The sequence below is a fragment of the Phyllobates terribilis genome, unplaced genomic scaffold, assembly GCF_046119375.1.
Source record: "Phyllobates terribilis strain yellow unplaced genomic scaffold, ASM4611937v1 Scaffold_1__5_contigs__length_1240528914, whole genome shotgun sequence".
NCBI lineage: Eukaryota > Metazoa > Chordata > Amphibia > Anura > Dendrobatidae > Phyllobates > Phyllobates terribilis.
Genome location: NW_027362761.1, coordinates 595,008,104 through 595,023,486, shown reverse-complemented (window position 1 = coordinate 595,023,486; position 15,383 = coordinate 595,008,104). Strand labels below are relative to the sequence as shown.

The 15,383-nt window shown below is 51.7% G+C and overlaps 1 pseudogene; it reads left to right on the top strand.

Annotated features, from left to right (window-relative positions):
* The first annotated feature begins 1,745 nt into the window (after positions 1-1,745).
* LOC141273098 (uncharacterized) overlaps positions 1,746-15,383 on the top strand; it is a 61,810-nt pseudogene continuing 48,172 nt past the window's right edge.

Below are 15,383 nucleotides of genomic sequence, written 5' to 3'. Positions count from 1 at the left end.
CGCCCCTCTTCGTCAGCCTCCTCCGCACCGCCCCTCTTCGTTTGCCTCCTCCGCACCGCCCCTCTTTGTCACCCTCTTCCGCACCGCCCCTCTTCGTCACCCTCCTCCGCACCGCCCCTCTTCGTCACCCGCGTCCGCACAGCCCCTCCTCCGCACCGCCCCTCCTCGTCACCCTCGTCCGCACAGCCCCTCCTCATCACCCTCCTCCGCACAGCTCTTCCTCGTCACCCTCCTCCGCACCACCCCTCCTCCGCACCGCCCCTCCTCGTCACCCTCCTCCGCACCGCCCCTCCTCCACACCGCCCCTCCTAGTCATCCTCGTCTGCACCGCCCCTCCTCTGCACCACCCCTCCTTGCCACCCTCCTCCGCACAGCCCCTCCTCCGCACAGCCCCTCCTCGTCCCCCTCCTCCGCACAGCCCCTCCTCGTCCCCCTCCTCCGCACAGCCCCTCCTCGTCCCCCTCCTCCGCACAGCCCCTCCTCCGCACCGCCCCTCCTCGTCACCCTCCTCCGCACCGCCCCTCCTCATCACCCTCCTCCGCACCGCCCCTCCTCTGCACCGCCCCTCGTCACTCTCCTCCGCACCGCCCCTCTTCGTCTCCCTCCTCCGCCCCTCTTCGTCCCCATCTTCCGCACCGCCCCTCCTCGTCCGGACCGCCCCTCCTCGTCCCCTTCCTCCGCACCGCCCCTCTTCGTCCCCCTCGTCCGCACCGCCCATCCTCGCCCCCTCCTGCGCACAGCCCTTCGTCCGCACCGCCCATCCTCGCCCCCCTCCTGCGCACAGCCCTTCCTCGTTTCTTTCCTCCGCCCCGCCCGCACAGCCCCTCCTCGTCACCCTCCTCCGCACTGCCCCTCCTCGTCACCCTCGTCTGCACCGCCCCTCCTCCGCACAGCCCCTCCTCATCCCTCTCCTCGCACAGCCCCTCATCCCCCTCCTCCGCACATCCCCTCATCCCCCTCCTCCGCACAGCCCCTCCTCCGCACAGCCCCTCCTCCGCACCGCCCCTCCTCGCCACCCTCATCGTCACCCTCCTCCGCACCGCCCCTCTTCGTCTCTCTTGTCCGCACCGCCCCTCCTCCGCACAGCCCTTTGTCACCCTCCTCCGCACTGCTCCTCCTTGTCACCCTCCTCCGCACCGCCCCTCCTCCTCTGCAAGCCCCTCCTCCGCACCCTCGTCCCCCTCCTCCGCACCGCCCCTCCTCCGCACCCTCATCCTCCTCCTCACAGCCTGTCATCATCACCCTCGTCCCCCTCCTCCGCCCCTCTTCGTCCCCCTCGTCCGCACCGCCCCTCCTCCGCGCAGCTCCTCTTCGTCACCCTCCTCCGCACTGCCCCTCCACGTCATCCTCCTCCGCACTGCTCCTCCTCACCGCCCCATCTCCTCTGCACAGCCCCTCCTCCGCACCCTCGTCCCCCTCACAGCCTGTCATCATCACCCTCGTCCCCCTCCTCCGCACAGCCCCTCCTCATCACCCTCGTTCCCCTTCTCACAGCCCATCATCATCCCCCTCCTCATCACCCTCGTCCCCTCCTCACCACCCTCCTCACAGCCCCTCTTCATCACCCTCGTCCCCCTCCTCACAGCTCCTCCTCATCACCCTCGTCCCCCTCCTCACAGCCCCTCTTCATCACCCTCGTCCCCCTCCTCACAGCCCCTCATCATCACCCTCGTCCCCCTCCTCACAGCCCCTCATCATCACCCTCGTCCCCCTCCCCATGCAGCCCCACTCAAATAACATAAACCCTTTTCCTGTGAATGCCTCCCCCATAAGCAGCCTTATACAAGCAGCAGCGGCCATTTCCCTGTGCAGCCCCCATACAGGACCCTCATCCTCAGCCCATCTGCACACAGCTCCATCTGCAGCTGCTCCGTCCTCTCCTCAGCACAGAGACAAGCGCTGCTTCCCGCCATCGGGTCCTCACTGGACTGAGGAGGCCCCGCCCCTTCCGGTGACGTCACCCCCTCCAATCCTCCGCTCCGATCTAGTCGCTGCAGTGCAGGTATGTGCGTGTGTGTCTCCTCAGCTCCGGCTCATTAACCCCTTTGGGGCCGGTTTTGGGCTGAAAGACGGTGAAGGTTTTCTTTGCGGGATAAGTTGTAGCGTTTAACCCCTTCCTGACCCTCTTTGTCTTCGCTCCTCTCCTTCTTTCCTCCCTTCTCCCATAACGCTGTTGTTTCTCCCTCCCTATAGCCATCCTGGCTCTGGTGTTTCGCCCCCTGACTCGATGCTTTTATTGATATCACTTTGGGGCAGTCGCCATGTTCTCATGGTTGCGTCTAGTTTGGAGTTGATTATTTGAGGACCTCATTTTAGTAACTCCATTCTAGCTGATTCACTAGTGAGCTGTCTAGATCGGAGTGGATTTTTTGAGGATCTTCCTGTAGCCTCCATTCTGTACAGTTTGGTGCTGAGGTGACTGGAATTCAGTTTTTCAAAAAGTGGCGGAGCCTCGCAGGGATAAACGTAACAGAGCGCAGCCGAGAGAGTCCTCATAATTTACCACATTGGATTGGAGTGGATTTTTTGAGGACCTCAAGCAGCCTCTGTGGCCAAATGTTTGAGACCCCCACTCAAGTCTATAAAGCTACAGGGTGCCATGATATACTGAGGGGCTGCCATTGGTTTGATTAGTTATTCTGTGATGACAGAGGCTCTTTACACCCTGAGACCAATCACTTATTCTGTGGAGAAGTGATAAAGATTTACAAGACAGTGACTTGAAGGGTCAACTTGATATTTGAAATTTTTTCTCAACATTTTATTTCAGTTATATTTTCAAGCAGATCAGGGGGTGTTCATATCCTGAGACGACCATAAGCTGCCCCCAAAAAACTCACTGTCTTCACCGAGGGGTGCGCAGTTCAGGCATAAGAAACGTATACACTGTCCATAATATTGATATCCATCGAAAACAGAGGGCTTGTAGTGATCGATGGGTTATTGCATTGTGGGGTGTCTAGGTTCTGCTTGAAAGTATAATGACATTCACAAATGAAAAATATATCATACAAGGTTTACTTAAGTCTTGTAAATGAGAAAACAGGTGTACTGGTGTGATAATTCTAATAATACAGGTGCATCTCACTAAATTAGAATATCATCAAAAAGTTAATTTATTTCAGTTCTTCAATACAAAAAGTGAAACTCATATAGAGTCATTACAGACAGTCATCTATTTCAAGTGTTTATTTCTGTTAATGTTGATGATTATGGCTTACAGCCAATGAAAACACAAAAGTTATTATCTCAGTAAATTAGAATAATTAACAAAATACACCTGCAAAGGCTTCCTAAGCATTTAACAAGGTCCATTAGTCTGTTTCAGTAGGCTCCACAATCATGAGGAAGACTACTGACTTGACAGATGTCCAGAAGGCAGTCATTTACGCTATGTGCCCACGTTGCATTTATGAAGCAGAAAATTTCTGCTGCATAAATGCAAGTCCTCTCCCGGAAAAACGCATGCGGAATTCCGCACGCGTTTATCGCGCATTTTTCGCGCGTTTATCACGCGTTTTCCACATGCGGAATTGCCTTGCGTTTTTTATGCATTGGACAAAGGCAATTCCGCTTGCAGAAACGCAAAATTAAATGACATGCTGCGGATTTTTGAACGCGGCATAAACGCTGCGGAAAAATCCGCAGCATGTGCATAGAACTTGCGGAATCCCATTGGGGACCATGGGGTGCGGATATACATGCGTTTTTCAAGCGTTTACGCTGCGGAAATTCCGCAGCATATACGCTTGAAAAATGCTACGTGGGCACACAGCCTTACACACTCCACAAGGTCTCAGAGTCTGGAGGAAGAGTGGAGAGGCCACAATCCAAGCTGCTGGAGGTCTAGTGTGAAGTTTCCACAATCAGTGATGGTTTGGGGGGCCATGTCATCTGCTGGTGGAGGTCCACTATGTTTTATCAAGACCAAAGTCAGCGCAGCCGTCTACCAGGACATTTTACAGCACTTCATGCTTCCCTCTACCGACAAGCTTTTTGGAGATGGAAATGTCATTCTCCAGCAGGACTTGGCCCCTGTCTACTCGGCCAAAAGTACCAATACCTGGTTTACACACAACAGTATCGCTGTGCTTGATTGGCAGCAAACTCGCCTGACCTTAACCCCATAGAGAATCTATTATAGAGAATCTATGGGGTATTGTCAAGAGGAAGATGAGAGACCCCAGACCCAACAATGCAGACGAGCTGAAGGCTGCTATCAAAGCCACCTGGGCTTCCATAACACCTCAGCAGGGCCACAGGCTGATGGCCTCCATGCCACATTGCCGCATTGATGCAGTAATTGATGCACAAGGAGCCCGACCAAGTATTGAGGGCATTTACTGAACATAAATTTCAGTAGCACAACATTTCGGTTTTAAAATAATTTTTCAAACTGTTACAAAAGTATTCTAATTTACTGAGATAATGACTGTCGTGTTTTCATTGGCTGTAAGCCATAATCATCAACATTAACAGAAATAAACACTTGAAATAGATCCCTCTGTGTGTAATGACTCTATATAATAGATCCCTCTGTGTGTAATGACTCTATATAATAGATCCCTCTGTGTGTAATGACTCTATATAATAGATCTCTCTGTGTGCAATGACTATATAATAGATCATCCCTCTGTGTGTAATGACTCTATATAATAGATCATCCCTCTGTGTGTAATGACTCTATATAATAGATCATCCCTCTGTGTGTAATGACTCTATATAATAGATCATCCCTCTGTGTGTAATGACTCTATATAATAGATCATCCCTCTGTGTGTAATGACTCTATATATGAGTTTCACTTTTTGTATTGAAGAACTGACAAAGTAACTTTTTAATGATATTCTAATTTAGTGAGATGCACCTGTAGATAAAAGGGTTTCTTAACTTGAATTGACGTCATAGCACAGACCTGCATCAACTCAGCTTAAACAGAGCAAAACCCATAGGACTCCCCCTATTCATCATAGTTTTTACTCCAGAATTCTGTTATAAAATGCTCAATCATATAATTTGGATGCAACTGAAGACTATGTAAAAATGTTGCACCTTTTTGCTTTCTAATGCCATTTTTTATCGGTAAGTGGGCAGGGTTGTGATGACTGCTGTTTGGCAACTTCATCATGAGCAGCGGTGGTCGCTACAAATCCTACTCCAGTCAGTGGCATAGCGCATGGAGGCGCCGTCCAGTCATCAGACGCTTCTGATGAATATGTCTCTTAATGAATCAGGAGCTGCGTCCTTCACCCCCGCCCTCTCATCAAGACCGGCATGAACATTAATCGGGTGCATAGTTCTTTTCAAGGTGACAATGCAGCAATTTAGCTCAAGTAGTTAATATTTTGTATGCATTTATGTACATAAATGACATAGCCGAGTGCTGTGATGGCCTATTTTTATTAGTCCCATACAGAATCCATGAATGGACGGACAGACCTGTGCTATGCATACGTGAAAATTATTTTATTAAACATGGACATAGTCTTTCCTAAGTAACATTGGGGTCCCTGGTGGTCCTAACCTCAGCAACTTATGTTTTATCCAATATGACTAACAGTGTGTCCCTCCCCAGCCTGTGTTCATGTACTCTATGTAATGTAACCTGCTTTAGTGTAAGGGGTGTAAGGCTATGTGCCCACGATGCAGAAATGCTCCAGATTTTTCCTCAGCGTTTCGGCATCTCCCTGGCAGAAAAAACGTATTCGGATTCTACATGCGTTTTCCTGCCAGGGCCATGCGGATGTGAAGCGTTCTTCACTTGCATTTCCGCATGCGGGTTGACAAGCGCTTTCCAAGCGATTTTAGCATCACTTGGAAAGTGCTTGACAACTTGGTCACACTATATAAATCCATGCAAACGGCATGGATTAATATAGTGTGACCGTAAAAGAATGGTTAAAAATAAAAAAATTAATCTATACTTACCCTCTGATGGCCCCCGGTGTCTTGCTTTGCACCGTTCTGGCTGCCGGCAGATCGCGATGGACTGAAGGACCTGCCGACGTCAGCGTCGTGTGACCCGTCACATGACTATGACATCAGCGCAGGTCCTTCAGTCCATCGCGATCTGCCGGCATGGGAGGACGAGCGCAGTGGGGGCCGCCAGAAGGTAAATATAACTTTTATTTTATTCTTTTTTTCACAGTGTCTATGGTACCCGGGTCTTCTCTCCTCTAGACCTGGTTACCATCCGCACATTGAACGCTTGTATTCCGCATGTGCTTATCTAGTGAAGCGGAATGCATGCGTTCTAATGCAAGTCACTGGCGGCGAAAACGCAGCGCTTCCCCAAAATAATTGGTAGTGCTGCGTTTTTTTTCCGCAGCTCGCGGTACACTGAAGGACCTGCCGTCACATGACTAAATGACGTCAGCGCAGGTCCTTCAGTCCACAGCACGCTGCCGGCAAGTGAAGACAAGGAGAGTGGGGACCATCAGGAGGTAAGTATAATATTTATTTTTTATTTTATTCTTTTTTTCACAGGTTCTATGGTACCCGGGTCTGGAGGAGAGTCTCCTGTCCTCCACACTCGGGTACCATCCGCACATAGAAACGCATATTATCCGTGTGTGCAAATGTGCTGACACGGATAATATGCTTTTCTATGCAAGTCAATTATGGCAATTACGCTGCATGTCCGCAAAATTAATGGACATGCTGCGTATTTTTCCGCAATGATAATCCGCAGCGGAAATTTCCGCTGCATGTGCACAGCACGGATTATCATTGGGGAACATGGCAGGCCTTCTACCATGCGTTTAAGCATTTCTGCAGCGTTTTTGCGGGTGCGGAAATGCTTAAACGCATCGTGGGCGCACAGCCTAACAGCGTGTCCCTCCCCCGGCCTGTGTTCATGGACTGTAATGTAATCAGGCCTAGGTCAACATCTCTTGTTGCATCTAGTGGGTTTGAACCCTTTCCCCATCCAGGGGCTGATCCCAGTAGACAGAACAATAGACTCATGTTTGGCCCAGTCAGTTGCGTGGTGCCTCCCGACGCTGGAGGGTCTCAGGCTGCAGCCAGATCCTCGTGGCTTGTGTGGATTGATAGAAGCTGCCACGTGGGATTGTGTTGTGTCCCTCATCTGCTGGATCCATTGAACTCATTCAAGGACTATTTCTATATTTTCTCTGGCGGGAGGCGCCCCTGGACTTGTTTCTGCTGTTATATAGCAAAAACGAACCAAATACGGAGTATATCGCAAAGAATCAAAAAACTTTATTGTAAACAATATACAGAAAAGACAAACATGATTAAAAAGGACGACACACAGACAACCAAACTGGGTGACACATATACAACATAATAATAGATGTTAAATATCTATTGGGACAAAGTGCAAGAAGTGCTCGTATTCAAGGCATTTATGCACTGGTACAAAATTATGGCATATTTCATCACTATGGATATGTACCACGTGCCATATGGCCTATAGTGCCCTATGAAAAAATGCTAAAGAATTATATTGCACTCTTACCCATATTAGATCAGCACCCAGAATAAACAAGAATCCCAATGCGTGTTTCGCGTGGTATATCCTATGGCTTTCTAGGGGGGATTGTTTAATAGGACCTTCCATGTCTGTTTAAATATACTTTAGGGCCTGCGGTCACGTGACCACAACGGACCAATCATCTCCTGGAGCATCAGCGCATGCGCGCTGAACCGCCCGAGCCAGATGCGTCATGCATGGCCATCAAGGTGAACCACGCATGACAGGGAACCAGGACACGTTGCCATGGCCCCCCAACATGCGCAGACACCATGCAGATGCCGTGCATGACGCAGAGGCAAGGGGATGCACAGCTCCCACGCGCTCGCCAAAGAGAACACAGCAACGCATTTAGACAAGTATAGTAACGCAACTACTTAATGCAAAAATGTGTTAGAGTAAGCAGTATCATTTTCCTAGAATTGCAACACGATTCTGTCAGTACGAAAATCAATTTTCTTGGTCCAATTTAATTGTTGCTCGTAGTATCCTCATATTGATTAACCACATATAGGTGATCCATATAGATAGTCTATATGCACAATGGAGGGAGAAAGTTACAAATGACAAAGAAAACAAATTAAAATCAACACATACAATTGATTAAAAATACCACAAAGATTATATCTATTAAAGAAATGGAGTGAAGCTCAGGGCCTCATTAAGGCCATTTGGCGTCATTGTTCCTAGTTCCACTATCCATTTGGTTTCCCTTTGAGCCAAAGTTTTTTTACATTTCCACCCCTAATGCCACTATGGATGACATCGATACCACATACCATAAATGTTTTAGGATTTCTCCCATGACCGATTTTAAAATGGCGTGCTATCGTCTTTAAGGAAGTTGTGTCGGCCACCGTCCTCATACCCCATGCCCCCTCACACCAGCCACGCAGCCCCCTGGATGCCCCTATACATACCCCATGCCCTCTCACACTAGCCACGCAGTCTCCAGGACGCCCCTCTACATACCCCATGCCCCCTCACACCAGCCCTCTGGATGCCCCTCAACATACCCCATGCCCTCTCACACCAGCCACTCAGTCTCCTGGATACCCTTCTACATACCCCATTCCCCCTCACACCAGCCACGCAGTCTCCAGGACACACCTCTACATACCTCATGCCCCCTCACACCAGCCCTCTGGATGTCCCTCTACATACTCCATGCCCCCTCACACCACCCACGCAGCCCCCTGGATGTCCCTCTACATACCCCATGCCTCCTCACCACCCACGCAGCCCCCTGGATGTCCCTCTACATACCCCATGCCTCCTCACACCACCCACGCAGCCCCCTGGATGTCCCTCTACATACCACATGCCCCTCACACCAGCCACACAGCCCCCTGGATGTCCCTCTACATACACCAGGCACACAGCCCCTTGGATGTCCCTCTACATATCCCATGCCTCCTCACACCGCCCACACAGCCCCCTGGATGTCCCTCTACATACCCCATACCTCCTCACGCAGCCCCCTGGATGTCCCTCTACATACCCCATGCCTCCTCACACCACCCACGCAGCCTCCTGGATGTCCCTCTACATACCCCATGCCTCCTCACACCAGCCACACAGCCTCCTGGATGTCCCCCTACATACCCCATGCCTCCTCACACCAGCCACACAGCCCCCTGGATGTCCCTCTACATACCCCATGCCTCCTCACACCACCCACACAGCCCCCTGGATGTCCCTCTACATACCCCATGCCTCCTCACACCACCCACACAGCCCCCTGGATGTCCCTCTACATACCACATGCCCCTCACACCAGCCTCACTGCCCCCTGGATACCCCTCTACATACCCCATGCCCCCTCACACCAGCCACACAGCCCCCTGGATGCCCCTCTGCATTCCCCATGCCTCCTCACACCACCCATGCAGCCCCCTGGATACCCCTCTACATACCCCATGCCCCCTCACACCAGCCACGCAGCCCCCTGGCTGGCCGTCTACCTAGCCCATGCCCCCTCACACCAGCCATGCAGCCCCCTGGATACCCCTCTACATACCCCATGCCCCCTCACACCAGCCACACAGCCACCTGGAGGCCTCTACAACATTTATTCACATAGTCAGCTCTCCCCACCTCAGTCCACTCCGGATCAGCATCAGTCCTCACAGCAGAACACTGAACACGAGCTCCTGAGCAGAGCCATAGCCAGGGCACAGGTTGTTACACACAGCGCCGTACAGGAACCTCAGCAGAGTCCTGGAACTCTATTTTATTATAAAAGTATAAAACAAACCATAAATAAATACTACACCAAGAACAAAAACGAAAAAAAAACCAACAATTATAACGTCCAGTAAACATAAAGCAAAAATGTCCCGCATAAAACATAAAATGTCCAGCATAAAACATATGACCATACAGTCCCAAAATCCTTATTCCCCCCAGCAATGGAAGACCTTAACCTCTTTTTTTTTTAAATAAACAGAATATCCCCTTCCAACATTCACTCACATTCATACCTAACCCCCAAAAGAAAACAACAAACTGGCCCACTGCCAATAAAGAAAATAGGCCACCTGGCCGAAAACTTAATTCACAGCAAACTTTTTTTTTTTTTTAATATTTTTAATTTTTTTTTTTTTTTCCCACCACCATTTTTTAAAACACCCAAGGTCCCACGAAAGTCTGTGGCCTTATCACGGCAAGGTCACCACGAAAGTTTGTGGCTATTAAATTCACACTTTTTTTTTTCCCCCATACCGGGTCCCTTTTCCCGCATCCCGTAGGACGTCCATTTTCCACAAACCCCCCCCCCCACCCAACCTACACTGAACCCCCCCAGCACGCAAAATACATATACATATACATACAATACACAAAACTATACAGGTATATACACTACACAACATCACTATAGCAACATAACAATAGCACAATATAAACAACAGACCATAACCATGAACCAAAAGATTAGACCCAAGTTCAGTGCTTGCAAGCCCTATATTGAGATTCTGATACCGTAAAACAAAAAACTACAAATGTGAGGGGAGCAGCCCACCACCAGGAAACTGGAGACTACCGAGGCTCTCACCCTAATCTAACACACAAACAGCCTGTCCCTCCCTATTAAAGAAAAAGAAAAACCTGTCCCTACCGCCCTACCAATCTTTCCCTACCTGTCCCTACCTGTCCTTCTCTGACCCTCACTACCAACCTAATGCTAACTACCTATCCCTAAAGACTGTCCCTGTCTGTCCCTCCCTGACCCTACACATCTATCTGACCCTACAAATAAATATAAAATATAGAAAGGGACTAAACTAACCCTATCACAGACACACATTCCCTAACTCTCCCTAGGGCACATTAAATGAGAACCCCCTCCATAGAAGGGAAGCCCTCCCTGCACCCAGCCTCTCATACTCCAGCGAGCGCACTTTTGCCAGGTCACCCAGGATGTTCCTAATCACCTCTTCCCGTGGGAGGACTTTCTGCTGGGTGGACACTAAACACCGTGCGTTCCACGTGTAAAACCTAGTCACTAAGCTAACTAAGAAAACAGTGCCCCGATCTCAGCCACCAAGGGATCTGAATGCCCCATAGGCCCACTCCGCATAGGAAAGGCCTGCCAGCCTGGGCCAGCCAATGGAAGCACCCACCCTCTTGTAGACCTCTGTATTAAAAGGACACCGAAGCAGAAAGTGCTCCATGCTTTCAAGCATGTCGCCACACTCCTCGCGGGGACAATCCCGGTCATCAGAGTTCCTGTACTTCAGGTTGTCCCTCACATACAGTCTCCCATGGAAGCAGCGCCAAGCCAAGTCCCAAAACTTCAAGGGGATCCGCTTAGAGTTTAATAACCCGAGCCCCACCTCCAGATCCCGGCTTGAGCAATCCTTGAGGGCCAGGGGCTTCTGGAAGTGGGTCAACAGAACCCTATTGTCAAGTAACCTCCTTGACAAGGTCCTGATCTCCCACACTCCCAGACCCCACCGGCGGATCACCTTCACAACCAGGGTAGCATAAGCCGGAAGATGCCCATGAGGCGTGCGAAGGTCCTTCACCCGCCCTCCTGTCTCCCATTCCTGGAAGAAAGGCCGAAACCACCCCCTACAGGAGAATACCCACGGAGGAGCCCTCTCTAACCAGAGGTTGGCGATGTTTGCCTTAAGAAAGGTGTTGACTAGAAACACCACTGGGTTGACCATACCCAACCCTCCTAGTCTCCTCGTGCGGTACGTGACCTCCCTCTTTATTAGGTTCAGCCTATTCCCCCATAATAGTTGGAAGAACAGGCTGTAGACCCGTGTCCAAAGAGGTTCTGGCAAGATGCAGACGCTGCCTAGGTATATTAATAAAGGGAGCAAATACCCTTTGGCCAGGTTAACCCTTTCCCTCAGGGTCAAGGACCAACCCTTCCACTGATCCACCTTCTGGGCGGCAATCTTAAGTCTGCCCTCCCAGTTTTGCTGGGGATAGTCCCCCGGGCCGAAACTGATGCCTAAAATTTTTGCTGTGGCCTGAGGCCCTGGAAGGGTGTCCGGGAGATCAAAACTAGGATCTCCCCCTCCCAGCCAGAGACTCTCACACTTATCCCGGTTGATCATGGACCCAGATGCCACAGAGTAGCGCTCAACCTCAGACATGACCCAGTCTGCCTCCTCTCTCGAGGATACAAAAAGGGAAACGTCGTCGGCGTACGCCACTACCCTCAAGGTGGTCTCTGGCTCCGCCCGGTCCATCCCGACTCCCACCAACGGTCCGCGTTCCACTCTCCTTAAAAAGGGGTCGATTGCGAACACGTATAACAGTGGGCTCAGAGGACAGCCCTGGCGGACACCAGACTTCACCTCAAAAGGGGGTCCGACCCAACCGTTCACAAGCGGAAAAGTCTCTGCCCCATTGTATAATACTCTCAACCATTCAACAAACCTCCCGGGCAGACCGTACCTCAGAAGGACGGACCAGAGGTACTCATGGTTAACCCGGTCAAAGGCCTTCGCCTGGTCTAAGGACAGCAAGTACCCCTTCCAGTGACCTGCCCTGCTCTGCTCCACTGCCTCTCGGACACCGAGCACAGCACTAAAAGTACTGCGGCCTGGAACAGAGCAGTGCTGGGCCCCCGAAAGGAGCCGGGGTGCAAACTTTACCAACCGATTAAAAAGCACCTTTGCCAGAACCTTTCGGTCCTTATTGAGAAGCGCTATGGGATGCCAATTCTCAATACGGGACGAGTCTTTACCCTTCGACAGAATAATCAGGGCGGACTTCCTCATTGAACCGGGCAGAAAGTCCGAGGAGAGACATTCATTAAAAACCTCAGTCATGAGGGGGACCAAAGAGTCCCTAAAAGTCCTGTAAAACTCGGATGTTAAGCCATCCGACCCGGGCGATTTTTTTGGGCCGGAGCCCATCAATGGCCCGTCTCACTTCCTCTTCCCTGATTGCTTCTGCCAAAACATGAAGAGAGGGGTCATCCCCTGGCTCAGGGATGGTTTCAGCCAGGAAAGCCGACATCTCATCCCGATCTGGATCCCTCCTTCCCAAGAGGTGCGAGTAGAAGGATCTGACCACCTCCAGGATCCCTGATTTGGATCTGTTCAGGGAACCCGTACTGTCGATCAGTCCTGTTACCATCTTGCAACTCACTGACATCCTGCAGTTCCTGTAGGGGTCGGGCGAGCGGTACCTCCCGAAATCCCTCTCAAAAACTAAGGATGTGTGCCTATCATACTGGCACCCCTTGAGCAAGGCCTTCACCCTGGAGATTTCCTCACGGTCCCCTCCAGTCGAGACGAGCTGCTCGAGTTTCCTCCCCAGCTCCCGATACAGGCGGTACCTGTTCAGGCCTCTGAGGCTCGAGAGCTGACGGAAGAACCCCGCAACCCTTCTTTTGAAGATCTCCCACCACTCAGACTTAGTGCTACAGAGACCCAAGAGAGGTACCTGGCTCTGAAGAAATTCCTCAAAGGATTGTCTTACATTCGCTTCTTCCAACAGGGACGAATTCAGCTTCCATAGGCCTCTCCCTATCCGGGGAGTCTCTGTAACATTCAAGGAAAAGAAAATGAAACAGTGATTTGAGAATTCCACCTCAACAGCGGACACTGCAGAAGAGACGGCTTCCTCCTTTAAAAAAAACTATCTATCCTAGACCTACAACTACCCCTATGAAAGGTGAAACCCCCGTGACCTGGGGTGTGCCGGATGTGGACATCCACCAGGCGAGCTTCGCTTGCTATGCTATTAAGAGTATTACTATCAAAAGCCAGCCTTCGGTCTCCGGGGCCTCCCCTATCACGGGATCTAGTTATAGTATTAAAGTCCCCACCGAAGACCACCTGCCGGCTGGTAAAAAGATAGGGCTTGATCTTCAGGAAGAGACATTTATGGTCCCACCTTGACTGTGGACCATAGATGTTAATGAGCCGGAGCTCCTGTCCCCCCATGAAGACGTCAAGGACCATGCACCTCCCCATTTCTACCTCGATCACCCGTCTGCATTCCACCGAAGCGGCCTTAAAAAGGACCGCTACCCCGCTATACGGCTCGGCCGCAAGAGACCAGTATGAGGGCCCGCACCTCCACTCCCTCCTTGCTTTGTAAATGGCCCCCATGTCCGTTAGTCTGGTCTCCTGCAAAAATAAAAGGTCAGCCTCAACTCGGTTGAAAAAATCAAAGGCCATAAATCTGGCCGTATCTGACTTTATACTGGCGACATTAATCGACGCCAGAGTCAACGGGGTAGGTTCCGCCATCATGGGTGATTGAGTTAGACGGCCTTCTTTTTGACCGTACCCCTCGATTTTTTCCGCTCACCTTCAGAGGAGGAGCCAGACTCTCCCCTCCTCTTCAGTGACACCGAGGTGTCCATGGTACCCGCCACCTCCTTCCCAGTACTGGGTTCCTCACCTCTGGACCCCGGGGCAGTCCCCCCCCCCCCCCCCAGAGGAAAGAGAGCCCCCCGGAGGACGGACCCCGCCGCTCCCTGAAGGCACCTCAGATGTTACTGCCGGTCCCTCGCCCCCGACCTCCGACACAGCAGAGTCATCGAGGGCATGGAACCGGTTGGAGAGGGGGATCAGAGGGGAGCCGGTGAGCCCTTCCGTAGGCACCTTAGCGGCCAAGGGGGGGGCTTTAGATGTTTTTGCCCTTTTCCGGCTCTTCCTCCTCCTGACTCTTACCGGCCTTACTGTCACCTGATTTTTTAGGCTGTTCCACCACCTCCTCGTCCAGACTTTCATACTGGGAGGAATCATCAGAAGCAGCCACCTCCTCCCTCTCCATCCTCCTGATCTCCTCGTTCACTGCCTCCTCCCCCAGGGCCTCAGGGGCTCCGGCTGCCGCTTCTGGGGTGGGGACAGACACCACCCCAGCCGCCTGAGGCTTATCCTGCCCCTTACCCCCACGGCGCCTCACCTGTTGCCACTGGTGGGCAGATGAACTGGCATCGCCTTCCTTCACTGGCCCCTCAGCTCCTCTCCCGCCCCCACCTCCAGCTGAGGATGCACCGCCAGGGACCCCCCCTCAGCTCTCCCTCGCCTGACCAGAGATGGTGTTAGAAACGGAGCGGGGGCAGCGGCTATACGGGTGACCTAGGTCACCACACAGGTGACACCTAATGTCACCACAGGCCGCGGCAAGATGACCTACCCTGCCACACAAGGCACATTTCTGCACCTTGCAGCCCGCGGTGAAGTGGCGGGGATCACCGCACCTGTGGCAGACCTTCGGTTGCCCCTGGTAGAAGATCAGGATCCTGTCCCTCCCCAGAAATGCTGAGGAGGGGATGTGGGTGACAGTACCGCCTGAGACCTTCAACCTCATCATGAAGGTCCAGCCCCCTGACCAAATGCCAAACTCGTCCCTGTTCTTCTTTGGGACGTCCGTGACCTCCCCATAGCGAGAAAGCCACGTCAAGATA